This window comes from Trachurus japonicus, chromosome 10, assembly GCF_045865225.1.
Source record: "Trachurus japonicus isolate A0001 chromosome 10, Traja_1.0".
Lineage (NCBI taxonomy): Eukaryota > Metazoa > Chordata > Actinopteri > Carangiformes > Carangidae > Trachurus > Trachurus japonicus.
The window spans coordinates 15,374,472-15,386,086 of record NC_140916.1 but is presented as its reverse complement, the minus strand read 5'-3'; positions in this window follow the sequence as shown (position 1 = coordinate 15,386,086).

Here is an 11,615-nt window from a genome sequence, read left to right as displayed (position 1 = left end):
TACTTATTCCTTGGCTTGAACATGAAAACATTTCCCATTCAAATAAATAAAGAGTAAACTTTGCCACCACTGTTATTTTTGCAGGCTGTGAAACCTTTGCTCAGAGTAGTGGAAGCGCCTGAATTCTTCTGGGGCTCTGTTAAAGGGAGATGGGGGGGGGTTGTAAAATGAAAGATATAAACAGCATCTTACTGTTTTGCCTATTCTTTGCAACAGTAAAAAAAAAAAAAAAAAAAAAGATGTAGACAAAGAAGTAAATTGTAGAGGCATTGATGTAAACTTCACTCTTTAAAGTCTGTGGAAGAATTCCTGTGTCACCGTTGTGTGCTGTGTGAGGTATAGGAGGTATTTTCAGGTCATTTTTTCTTGTTTGTTTGCTTGAGCAGAGCTGCACTGTCGCACAAACTGTGTGATTATCCTGCTATGATTAAACGTCAGTGTTGATAAATCTCATTCTCCAAATGCTCACTGATCCAACCTGTTTATTTTCACTTTTTTGTGTTCCACAGACTTTAAAAAAAATCTACATTAAAAAAAACTGTGCTGTTCAAATATTTTGACGCCCTTCTCCCCATAATTTACAATATAATTGACTGTTTTTGCCCATGAATTAGCCTGGGATCACAGGCCCCCGAGGTTCAGACATCTCTTTTCTCAGCACAGATCAAATGGAGCCAGCTAACCAACACATTGAATTCCCTCGCAAGGAAAATTGGGCTGCATAAATATGGATTTTAATCACTGCCCAGTATTTATCTTTCTTCTCCACTCATCTTTTGATGTTGCCATATTTTCAGGCTAAAATATGAGTAACATCTTAATCAGGGTATGACAGGAAAAGCACTGTATTTCTACTAGTTCCTTTCATTGTTGTTTTGCTGGAATAGACATCCCCCATCGTTAATTAGTTATGTAAACATATCTCGGTTTTGGCTTAATACTGGGGGACTAACTGCTGGAAGGAAAGGAAAACCAAGACTCTACAGCCAAGTGTTTGTGATTGACTTTTCTCATCGACCCAGACCAGAGACAAAGACTCAAAAGGGGGTCCAAGTGGGAGAGGCCTAAAAAATGTGCCCAGCGAGCTCCTTCAGTATTTTCCAGCCGCCTTTTGTGGCCACAGCCACATTTCTTGAATTGTCAGTGACTCTCCGGCACCATCTATACACATCAGTCACAGGGGCTGTCTTATTTATTTTATCTGTTGTTCCCCCTCTCTCTCTTTGTTTTTGTTTCTTTTCTTACTGTCAGGTATTTAAGCAGCCTGCCGGTTTTATAGAGCCTGCTGAATGGTCTTGATGGACCGGAGACTCAATGGACAGCATGTGACCCATCTGACCAAAGCTCCTTTATGTACCGCCTCTCCTTTGTTGTTTTGTTTTTGTTTGTCTGTGAGAAAAGAGAGAAAGGACCACTTCATTGGGTAGGAGGTTACCAACTTGCTCTATTAAGGCACTGGGGATTTCATTAGCCACAGTCAAACAAGGCAATAAATAATAACTTGTGACCTTTGAAGTCTTAAGTCTCATAGACTGAGAGGTGGGGAGAGCAGGCTTCATCGCGCCAAGTCTAAATAAAAGGTGTTGGAGATGCTTCTCACTGAAACTCTTTGCTGAGCAAAGGAAACCTTATTATTCTTTTTTTTATCATAATTCAAGTTGACCGTTTGTTTTTCTTCCAATGAGTGTGGGCAGTCTAAGAAAAGCCATCTCAGGACTGGCTGTGTGGACTGCTGTGGCTGTGTGGCAGGGTGGGGCAGTGGAGTAAAACAAGGTTCATTATGAAGTGTGCAAGAAACGGTGCCTTCACACTCCAGTACACACGTTTGCTCAGTGGTGATTAACTGGCCCCCAAAGAGGAAATGCTGTATTACTTTAGCTACTGTTTCCAAGAGCGTTACGCTGAGTAAGGTTGTAGACTATAAGAAGTTCGACCTGACACTGAGCCTGGTGGGTTTTATTCAAAAGCTCCAAAACTGCAGTGTTGTCCCACTTATGCATCGACGTCCTCCTAAAAGAAGATCAGTGATTTCTTTTCAGAATCTGCTGAGACAAAGTGTGGGGGCTGTTTAATTAAAGATTAAGAGAGCATGACCCCCCATCGGACCTAAATTTCATAGGGTCCTAAATTTGCGTGACCTGGCCAGGATGGGGCTTTTGCTGAGTTGCCCCATACAATGGCCTCTGGGAATTCACCGCTTCTGTGCCCCAACTGAGTCCCCCACACCCACACCCGCCCCCAAAGTCCTTATGTCCCCTGCAACTCTGCACTACTTCCTGTAATCATCCCCACATGTGGTGGTGGCATTTAGCCTCCTCTACCATGGCACACGTCATTAGGCCGAGCTTTAAGCAGGTCTACCTTGCTCCAGGCCAAAAGGGGAAACTTTCTTTGTGGAGGTGGGGGGTGGAGGAGGTGGTCGGAGGTGGGGGTTAATGAACCACCGACTGAATCATACCACCTAGAGAGGTTTTGACATGCTGAGGTAGCCGTAGCTGCCTACACGTCGGCCAGCAGTGGCTCTTGTCCAGCTCCGGGGCTGGATTCACGTGAAGGGAGTGTCTGTAGGAGTGTTGGGTGCCAAAGGTCAAGCCAGTGAAAGCTGTAAATCCCAGAGGGGGACCGGCCTAAAGGTCAGTCAGTCATGGTGATTAGAGGAGCCATCTACAAGATGCGAGAGAATCGGGGGTGGCACAGGAGGATCCAGTATGAATCCCGGCATTCGGGGACAGACACTATTGTTTTCCAGAAAGCCACTTTGACAACATGCGTGGTTTATATTTCAGGATAATAGGGAGAGCTTCCTCAATAGAGAAAGGAGCACTTAAGCAAACATATGAATAACATGCAACAATGTCTCCCCTGTTGACTGAAAGTCTGGAGCGTTTTGATTGATGTCTGTGCATGTTTGCTTTGGTCACATCAGTGGTTTCATACATTGTAAGGACGTGTACTTTGGCTGCATGATTAGGTCTTTTTTTTTAAATAAATGTTTCTTCAAATGAGAATAACCCACATGATCGTCATATTAGATACAAAAAAGTGCCCACTGATTGGAGTAATGCTATTGCTTAGTGCAGGTGAGCCTTTTACTGTTGAAATACAGATGTTAGACATCACAGTCAAATTGAAAGAAATCTTACATAAAAAAAATTGTGGTTACTCTATCAAGAATAGGTTTGATGAGCTAACAAAGAAAAACTTGGATCAGGATTTTTTTTATGTTTGAAAATATTTTAGAGTGTGAGCCTGTAATTATTATTTGCAAATGCAAACCACACGCAAGCCTTCATACTGCGGTGTGTATTTGTGACAGGAACATCCACAGCTGGTCAGTCATTCTCTCTCAGCAACTACTCATAATCTCATCTTCCTCATTTATTCTGAACTGTATTTCTAGGATTTCTATGTGCTCCAGAGACTCACTGCGATGGGGCTGAACACGATATCAAATAGGTCTCTGCTATTGTTGTCTTATTCCACGTTGGTCAATGCTCACTGGAGATACTTTCATATTTTCGGGCAAAATTCTGGTTATTTTATGCGAAAGCCTTGTTTCCCTAGTTTTTTGAAGCACAAGAAAGACAGTTAGACATGTGCACTGCATATTCTACTCTAACCTCATCAATAACCCAGATTCATGTTCATGTAACTGCATGGCTTTTCATGTATATGCTTTTTTTTTTTTTTTGCTGTGATACCGAAGATGTAATTTTAACCATGATTTTCCTGCAGGTTTTCCTTTGCGCCTCAAAAGACCTCTGTCATGGCCAATGTCAGCCAACAGCACTGAGAGTGCCCATCCCTATTCAAGCACGTCTCAACCCTCAACCTACCAATTTCACAGGAACTTGACAATAAGACATGGGTAAAAAAAAATCTGCTTTATTCTCTATGAAGCGTCTAATTTTATGAGACTTGTTTAATAATCTGGTTTTAAACTGATGACGTGTTTTGAAAGTTCACTGTAGACAATATTAAAACCTCACTTCTGTTTGATTCAGAGACACCAACTGTAAAAACTGAATAATCACAGTGGACATTCATCTTCTCTGTATCTGTGCTGACAGAACTCTCACTGACCTCACAAGTAACACATAACACAGTGTAGTACATTTATTATTATCTGTAAGTAAGATGTAGGTTAATAAATGAATAGATATTTGTTCTTGCATATAACCCATTCCGTATTATTCAAGAAATATGTCTTTATTTTGGTCAGGGATAATGCTTAAGGGCGACTTCTGTATTTTGTTATCAAATGTGCAAGTCCAGCTTGTGACCAAGGGAAGAGTTGCAACACTAATACTTTTCTACATATTGGGTGTTAATAAGGTCAGAGGAAAAGAAACCACTATTTGGCAGAGGAAATTGGAGTTATTGTTATTATTTTTACACATGCAACAGTAGAATCTGTGGGACTACAAATAATAAGGAGGTAAAGCCAATTTCAACAAAAAATCATATCATATTAGATATCTGTACATATCTAATTCTACTAGAGGAAGTATTTCAGTTGTATCTTTTTTGGTCCTCAGTGCGTCAAAATTTGAGGTCAAACTGGCTGACACTGTGCCGATATCACAACTTGTGACGAGTCTTATTTATCACTTCTAGGCCCAGTGAACCCTTTGACAAACAGTAAAAAGGTGTCTGCTTCAGTGTGTGTATGGTATAGTACAGTTAAACCCAATTACTTCGGATACAAACCCTCCACTTAATGGAACACAAACCCTTGGAGGTGTTCAGATGTGAGTTAAGTCTTGCGTTTATCCCGACAATAGCTGTAAACTCTTCAACCCCTATCTAGGAAGCCTGTGCTCCACTTCACACTCACACCGTGACCTCATTCACCTCCAGACAAGTTAACTATGTCCCCCCTCCTCCTCTCTACCTCCTCCTCCTCCTCACTAACCCTTGGTCCAAACTGAGGGAGGATGAGTGGTGCACCACTTAAAACGAGCCGGCCGCAATAGAGGCGTAGCCATCACCTCCCCACATTCACAAATAACCCCTTAAACGAGGAGAAGTCAAAGACAGAAATTCTAATCACTTGCCTTCCCCTCCTTTTTTGTTGAGGGAGATAAATAAAGAATAGAATAGAATTTGAACCGAGGCCAAAGGCAGGATAGGCTCTCTGAGTATTGTTGGATGATCTCCATTTCGTGGAGGCAGGGGCTGAAAAGAGTGCTGTCTTGTTAGTTAGTGTGTAATGAACAACTTTCACAAGCCAGTTGGTCAATGGGAATCACAGCATTCCATTCTTGGGCTTTTAGAAATTCACACTGAAGATGGCTGGCACACATCTGACTTGCCTTTAAACAAATAATGAATGAATTAATACTAATATCGCGACGATAAACAATTCATTTTTATCTAGTGTTTTTGTCTCATATTGGTCACCAGAGATCCGAGCTTCATCTTTCATGTAGCTGGTTAAAAGAAACGAGAGTGGAGGCGTACAGAGGCTAAAAAGAACTGCCTCTGTTTGGTAATCGTTCTCTCTCTATCTTTTCATATGACCAGACCTTTCATTCCATCCTTTTCACCACAAAAGAAAAGAAAAAAGTTTGTCAGTCCCCTGTTTCTTTTGTTGTGTGCTTTCTTCTCCATGCTCTTTCTACTTTTATCCTAATCCCAGCCATGCATGAGCGATCAGTTGTGTCCTGTTGTTTCACTGTTCTGCTAGTTTTCAATCAGTAGGGTTCCTCTTTTGTTCCTTTTCTTTGCCAAACACAGAAAAGGTAAGGAGAGGAACGAGTAATGAAATCTCCTCTGTAGACTTAGGCCTTTGTATCCCTCATCAGGATTTTTAGATATAGCTCTGACTGTAATTAAGGGGGATTGTTGCTGTGATGCTGCTCTCTGCTGCCTTTCCTGTTGGTCTTTGGAGAGTTAGAGGAAGGCTGCATCAAAGCTTATATCTGGAGTCCAGCAATCACAAAAACTGTACTGTTTTGATGTATGAAACCAATAAAAAAAGATCAGCGGACATCAGAACTTGTCGAAACCCAGTACCTGACAGGCCAAGACATGACTGTTTTTGTCTTTAAGACACAAACAGCTTGCAGACAGCTCAGGATCTAAAAGTCTACCTGAAACCAAAAAACAGAATTATGAACAGACTCCTGCAGGAAGCCATTCTGGCTTGTCCTTAAGACACCTCGGGAGAAGCTTTGATCCTCCTTTGAAAATTTAGATGGGGAAAAAAATAATAACTTGTGTTTTCTTTTACACAGTTTTTTTTACCCATTTTCAAGTTTATTGGGCAGTACTGAGTCTGACTGCCAATATCACTGTTATTTTTGGTATTCACAGAGCTGCGCAGATCTGCTGATACGTGGTCTGGTGTGGAGACTACTGTTCTGTGCTATTGCTGTGGTGATCGTTATTAGCGTGATCATGGCACTATGCTCTCCATATGGGCTCAGTGGGGACAGAGGCTGAGGCCCGTTCAAAGGGACAGTCATTGTTACAGACTGATCTCTAATCTCTGTGGTTGTCTGCCCTAATTAAAAGTCTTGTGGGTGTGTAGGGTGCCTGGGCCTCTGCTCTGCAGGAAATTATGATCGCAAACGTCTTCCTGTTGAGTCCTGCACTTGGCACTACAAAGTGATGAAGGCCGCCATTACCTGAATGGGCTGGAATCAGAGCAGACAGCCGCATCATCCCAGCTCTTAGTCTATCAGGGCCGTGCACAAGTGGCCATTGTTGACGCCAAAAACGGGATTAAGGAGGGTCTTCAAGGGAATTGATTTTCATGTGAGAACAATAGTGGGGCGCAGAACACTGGGGCCTGGGTCTGAATCACACGGCCAAAGAGCTTTATGAAAAGGGGTGCGCCGCGAGCACTGAGATTAAAGCAATCAGGTTTTTTACCCCCACTCTTTTTGGATAACCCTCCTCCTCCTTCTCCTCCTCCCCCTTCCTCCCTCCCTCTGTCCTCGTCCGCCCGGCACAGTAATTTTAACCCAAATAATGACCACAGAGGAAAGCCTGCTCAGAAAGTGTGGAGGGAAAAAAAGACACAAGTTGTTTACTTTTCCCCACATTTCCTTTTTCACTTTGGCCTGACAAAGGTTCAAGGGCCATCGACAGGGTGGAGGTATGTGGATCGTGATGCAAAACGTCTGAGCAGATTCTGCACTCTCTCTCCAATGTTCCTAAGAGCCAGGCCAAAGGCTCATGTGTGTGTGTGCGTAGAGAAAGGCTGTAGGGGTGTGGGTAACTGGGCTGGGAGGCGACATGGTTGTTTGGCGGGGACCAGTGTTGGGGTGAACATGACGTGTCACTGAGAGGGGATCAGGGGTTACGGATGAAAGGGACGGCCGCCTTGTCCTCTGTCTTTGGCCGACTGCGTGCAGCTGTGGGCACCATTGTGGACATGCTCATTTGCATACATTTGGCAGGAGCTCTGGGAGGCAGCCCAGGCCAAGAGGAGCGGCACTGTTTAAAATGGGGGCGAAAGGGCGGGCAAGTAAACACCCAGTGTATGCAGATACATACCCATACATTATCTGCACTACAGTACACACAACCGCAATGGCCAAAGGAGAGAAAAGGCTTGTTATTCCAGTGTCAACATGTAAATATAAACAGTAGTGCGGGAGGGTGCGCATCGTATTTCAGCGGGTGATAAGGCCGTGTCACCCTGATGTCATAATGACAGAGTGAGCGACTGAAGGAGTGTGCTGTGTGGGGCTCTTGGCTGGCGGCGTAGGGGTGTGTCCTACCCTGACTAGAGACAGGTTTATTGGGCCTGATGAGTGCTAAGCTCCTGTGCCTAGCCACAATGGAGCCTGTGATCTCCCTTTGTGGCTCATTGGGAAGCACTGGTGCGCTCTGCAGCCCCCGCTCTGTCATTAGACAGATTGTGAACAGGCTGCACAAGGCCCAGCCAGGGATGACGGAGCCACCAGCCACTTCATTAGGGGCATTATGAAGAGGACTGAAGCTTTCTTCTCTCCGCCTGTGTCCAGAATTCACAGGTCTGTTTAATCACATAATTCTCCTCAAGTGCCCCAAGGAGGCTGCAGCACAGCAAGGGCCCTTTAGACCCATGACAACTTGGAGAGATTAATTATATTCATCTTTTGGAATATCTGCAGAATAAGAGGGAATTTGATATTGGCTTGCTTTTATTTTTTTTCCTCTCGTCTATTTCCAACCAGCTCTTTGATGTCCTCCTGTTATTGTTGGGGGACGTCTGTGCGATTCTCTGCTGCCGAGCTTTGATATGCTCTAGCAGGGGTTAAGGGTTAGCGTCCAGAGGTCTGGGGCCAGGACGTTCTAACTTCTGTCTTGGAGAGGGCTGACCTCTGGACCCGAGGGTTGGTCAGAGAGACTCCAAATTCTGCCTCCCTTTGATGCGCGCTCTTTCACAGCAGTTAATTAGCCAGGGTGGCTAAACGTTTAGCCTGGGCGTGAAAGAGTCTGGGATAGCATGTGTGTCCAAGACATTGCCCGCTTTTTTGTGTGTGTCACAAGGTCTTTTGAAACAATGTGGTACTTGGACAACTTGTTTGCATAGGATAGTGGGTGAATGCTGCAGCCTATTCACACGAGCTCATTCACCAGCAAGAGTTTTGAGAAGGCCTTCCTGGTAATGAAGGGAAGTCCTTGACATTTAATTCATTTCCTCTAATCAACTACACCATTTCCCTCTTTTTCTGTCTCTTTGTTTTCTACATGTTACAGGAATCCATCCTACAGTGATGTGGAGTAGAAAAAAACTCTTATCTGGCAAGTGGTAGTTGCTGCATATGAATCCTTTCAAGCCAGTGCAACATTTCTTCCATGAATCTTCATACCTTCCTAGGGGGGGCATAAATATAAATTTCAGAGTATATGGCTTTCATCAAGTATCCAGTGAGCAGACAGGATTTCAAGCAGGATCCGATTTTTCCCCTTCCCTCTATTCTAACAACTCCTGTAAGCAAGTCATGAGCCAGACTGGTAGCCTCAGCTGTAACATACTGGATTCATCACCGCTTAAATATCAATTCTTCACTGCTGCACGTCAGGGATAATAATTTCCCTGTGTGTCGGTAGGAAAGGGCAAATAAAGCCTGTTTGTTCGATTCTGGAGGGGCAGTAAAACTCCCCTTTGCCTCCTGGCCCAGAGTGCACAGGCCTACAATAACAAGGTAATATATTACATCAAGACTAAACAGCAATAGATCTGAATTAGGATACAGCAGTAGTTGTGATGAACACATCTGTGCTCTTTGCTCATTGCAGAGCCTGTAAATACAATAAGTCATTAAGCACCAGTCACGTATTTAAGTTTTCTTTTCCTGCCAAATCCTCTTTAGCCTAAGGCAACCTTCAATCATTTGCCGACAGAGCAACATCAAATAAAATTTCATTTCATGTTGTTTGGGCTTTGGGTAGTGGAAGGAGGGAGCCAGGTTGGGTCTGGTTGATACTGTAGAGATATTGATCTGCTATTGAGCACACTGTGTCCAGACAGTTTCCATCCCCAGGGACCCAAACACTAAATCATTCTCTCATTTTAAGCTAACTTGTAAGTCTGCAGAGCTGCCAAAGCTCTCATGGAAGACAAACTTTAAAGCAAACTGCTGTCATTCGTCTTGTCTGGCTCCTTCCTTTCTCATGTCCTCTGTTTTTAGCTTTGCATCCACTGCACCCTATATTGATTCAAACGAAGCTGCTGCCACTACAAACTATGATCTTAAAGACATATTCCCAAACAAGACCCTTTTTGTCTTAACAAGCATGAAGGGATTTTAGGAGATTTACACTCTGCCTGTGATTTAAACATCAAGGCTTAACCTATTTCTTTATGAAGAAGCAGTTGCAGGGGATAGGGCTGTTCTCAGCGTATAACTTGATGATTCACTCATTTGTGGATAAGTGGAGGGAAATAGATTTAACTCTTTTATCACTGGCAGATAGATGTAATGTGTATGATCAGCTACAATGTTTCTTATTTATGATGGTGCTGTGGTGTATGTAGCGCTGCGAAAAGGAGAAGTACGATTTCCAAACACAATTTCCATCCACTATTTGAAGGGGGGAATTTTCTGGGCTTGAAAACATACAATGACTAATACAATAGAGCTTTGTTATCAATCATGAATCACAAGAACTGAAGAAGGGTGAAGCATCTTCAAGCATCCAAAACCAAGTCCAGTTGCCTCACTTGAAGTCTTCATAGATATTTGACTTTGCCTGTAGTTCAAGCTGTGATTGTTAAATTATTTTTGAGCAATCTGGGGATTATTGACAGTGACATCCCATCGGTTTTTTTTGCCATGTACACTGCTATTTTCCAAGGGTTCCTCACAGCTGTTGCTCTGTTGTCATGTATGAAGTCATCAAACTATCAGGCGCTCTCTATGAGGATCATAATAAACCATTGAATCAAGCAACTCTCATACCCCAAACTATTTCTCAAGTCAGTACATCTGTCTGATCCAATGATTGCTGGAGCGTATAGTCCCTCCATATGCGCTGTTTTGTGTGTGTCTGTGTGCCTTTGTATGCAGTTTCCTTGGTAGTCAGGACAGGTTTTGCAGTGCTTGCCGCTGTTCTCCTGCTCGGCCACCTGCAGCTGGGGATCGATCGGCGCTCTGACACCCACAACCTCACCCCCCACCAACTGGCCCCCACCTTCAGAATCCTGTCCCGTCGCTGTCTGTATCAGCCACACCAACAGGGGGCTGCCTGTTTCTTCATTTCACTGGTGTGGGTCAAGTGCTCATCCATATAATTACACAGCTGTGCAAAGGACACTAATACAAACACAAGTTCCAAAATAAAAATAATAATAAGAAAAAAAAAACCTCACAAACCATAAAGTATTGTCTTTCCAAATCTACTGTATGTACAGATGCAATATGTTATTTACAACAATATATTGAATATAGCTGACAAGCAGACAATGTTGACATGATACTATGTCACATTATTACTTGCTTTCATGTATCATATTATGATTAAATGTCAAATAAAACACTTTCTTATACTATTCTGTATCAAAATCATATATTCTTCTATCTTTTATATGGATTTATCTGTAACACTTTTTTCTTTACGCTCAAATAAACAGAGTATATACAGTAGGCTATACACTGTTGCCCATAAAATTGGAATCATTTTGTTTTCAGACACATTCCTCTATTTATTCACAGTGATATGTTTGGAAGAGACTGATCTATAATATTTTGAGAAGATATACACTTTTTATCAAGAATAAATCACATTGTCACAATCATTTCATGAGTTGAAGTTAAAAAAAAAATCATTCATCTTTATTGGTTACTGTGTACATTTAATAATGAATTAATATACAGTTTATATAGGTACAGTATACATAGTGTAGTAATCAGATAGAGGTGTTATTAATATATTGTATCTGTCAATAACTCCTCCTGTGGGATGTGGAAGCTGAAAAAAACTGATACTTGTGTCAAACATGGTTATATAATGATATAAAATGTGCTCAAAGGAGATGTTGTTATTGTTAATAAATGCTGTACACGGATAAACATGTGTCTTAAAATGTGCCTACAGCTAAATTACAGCTTGTTTAAGGTCAGATACTAAATGCTAAATAAAATAGGTCAAATGTGTTTTCTATTTATGTGCCT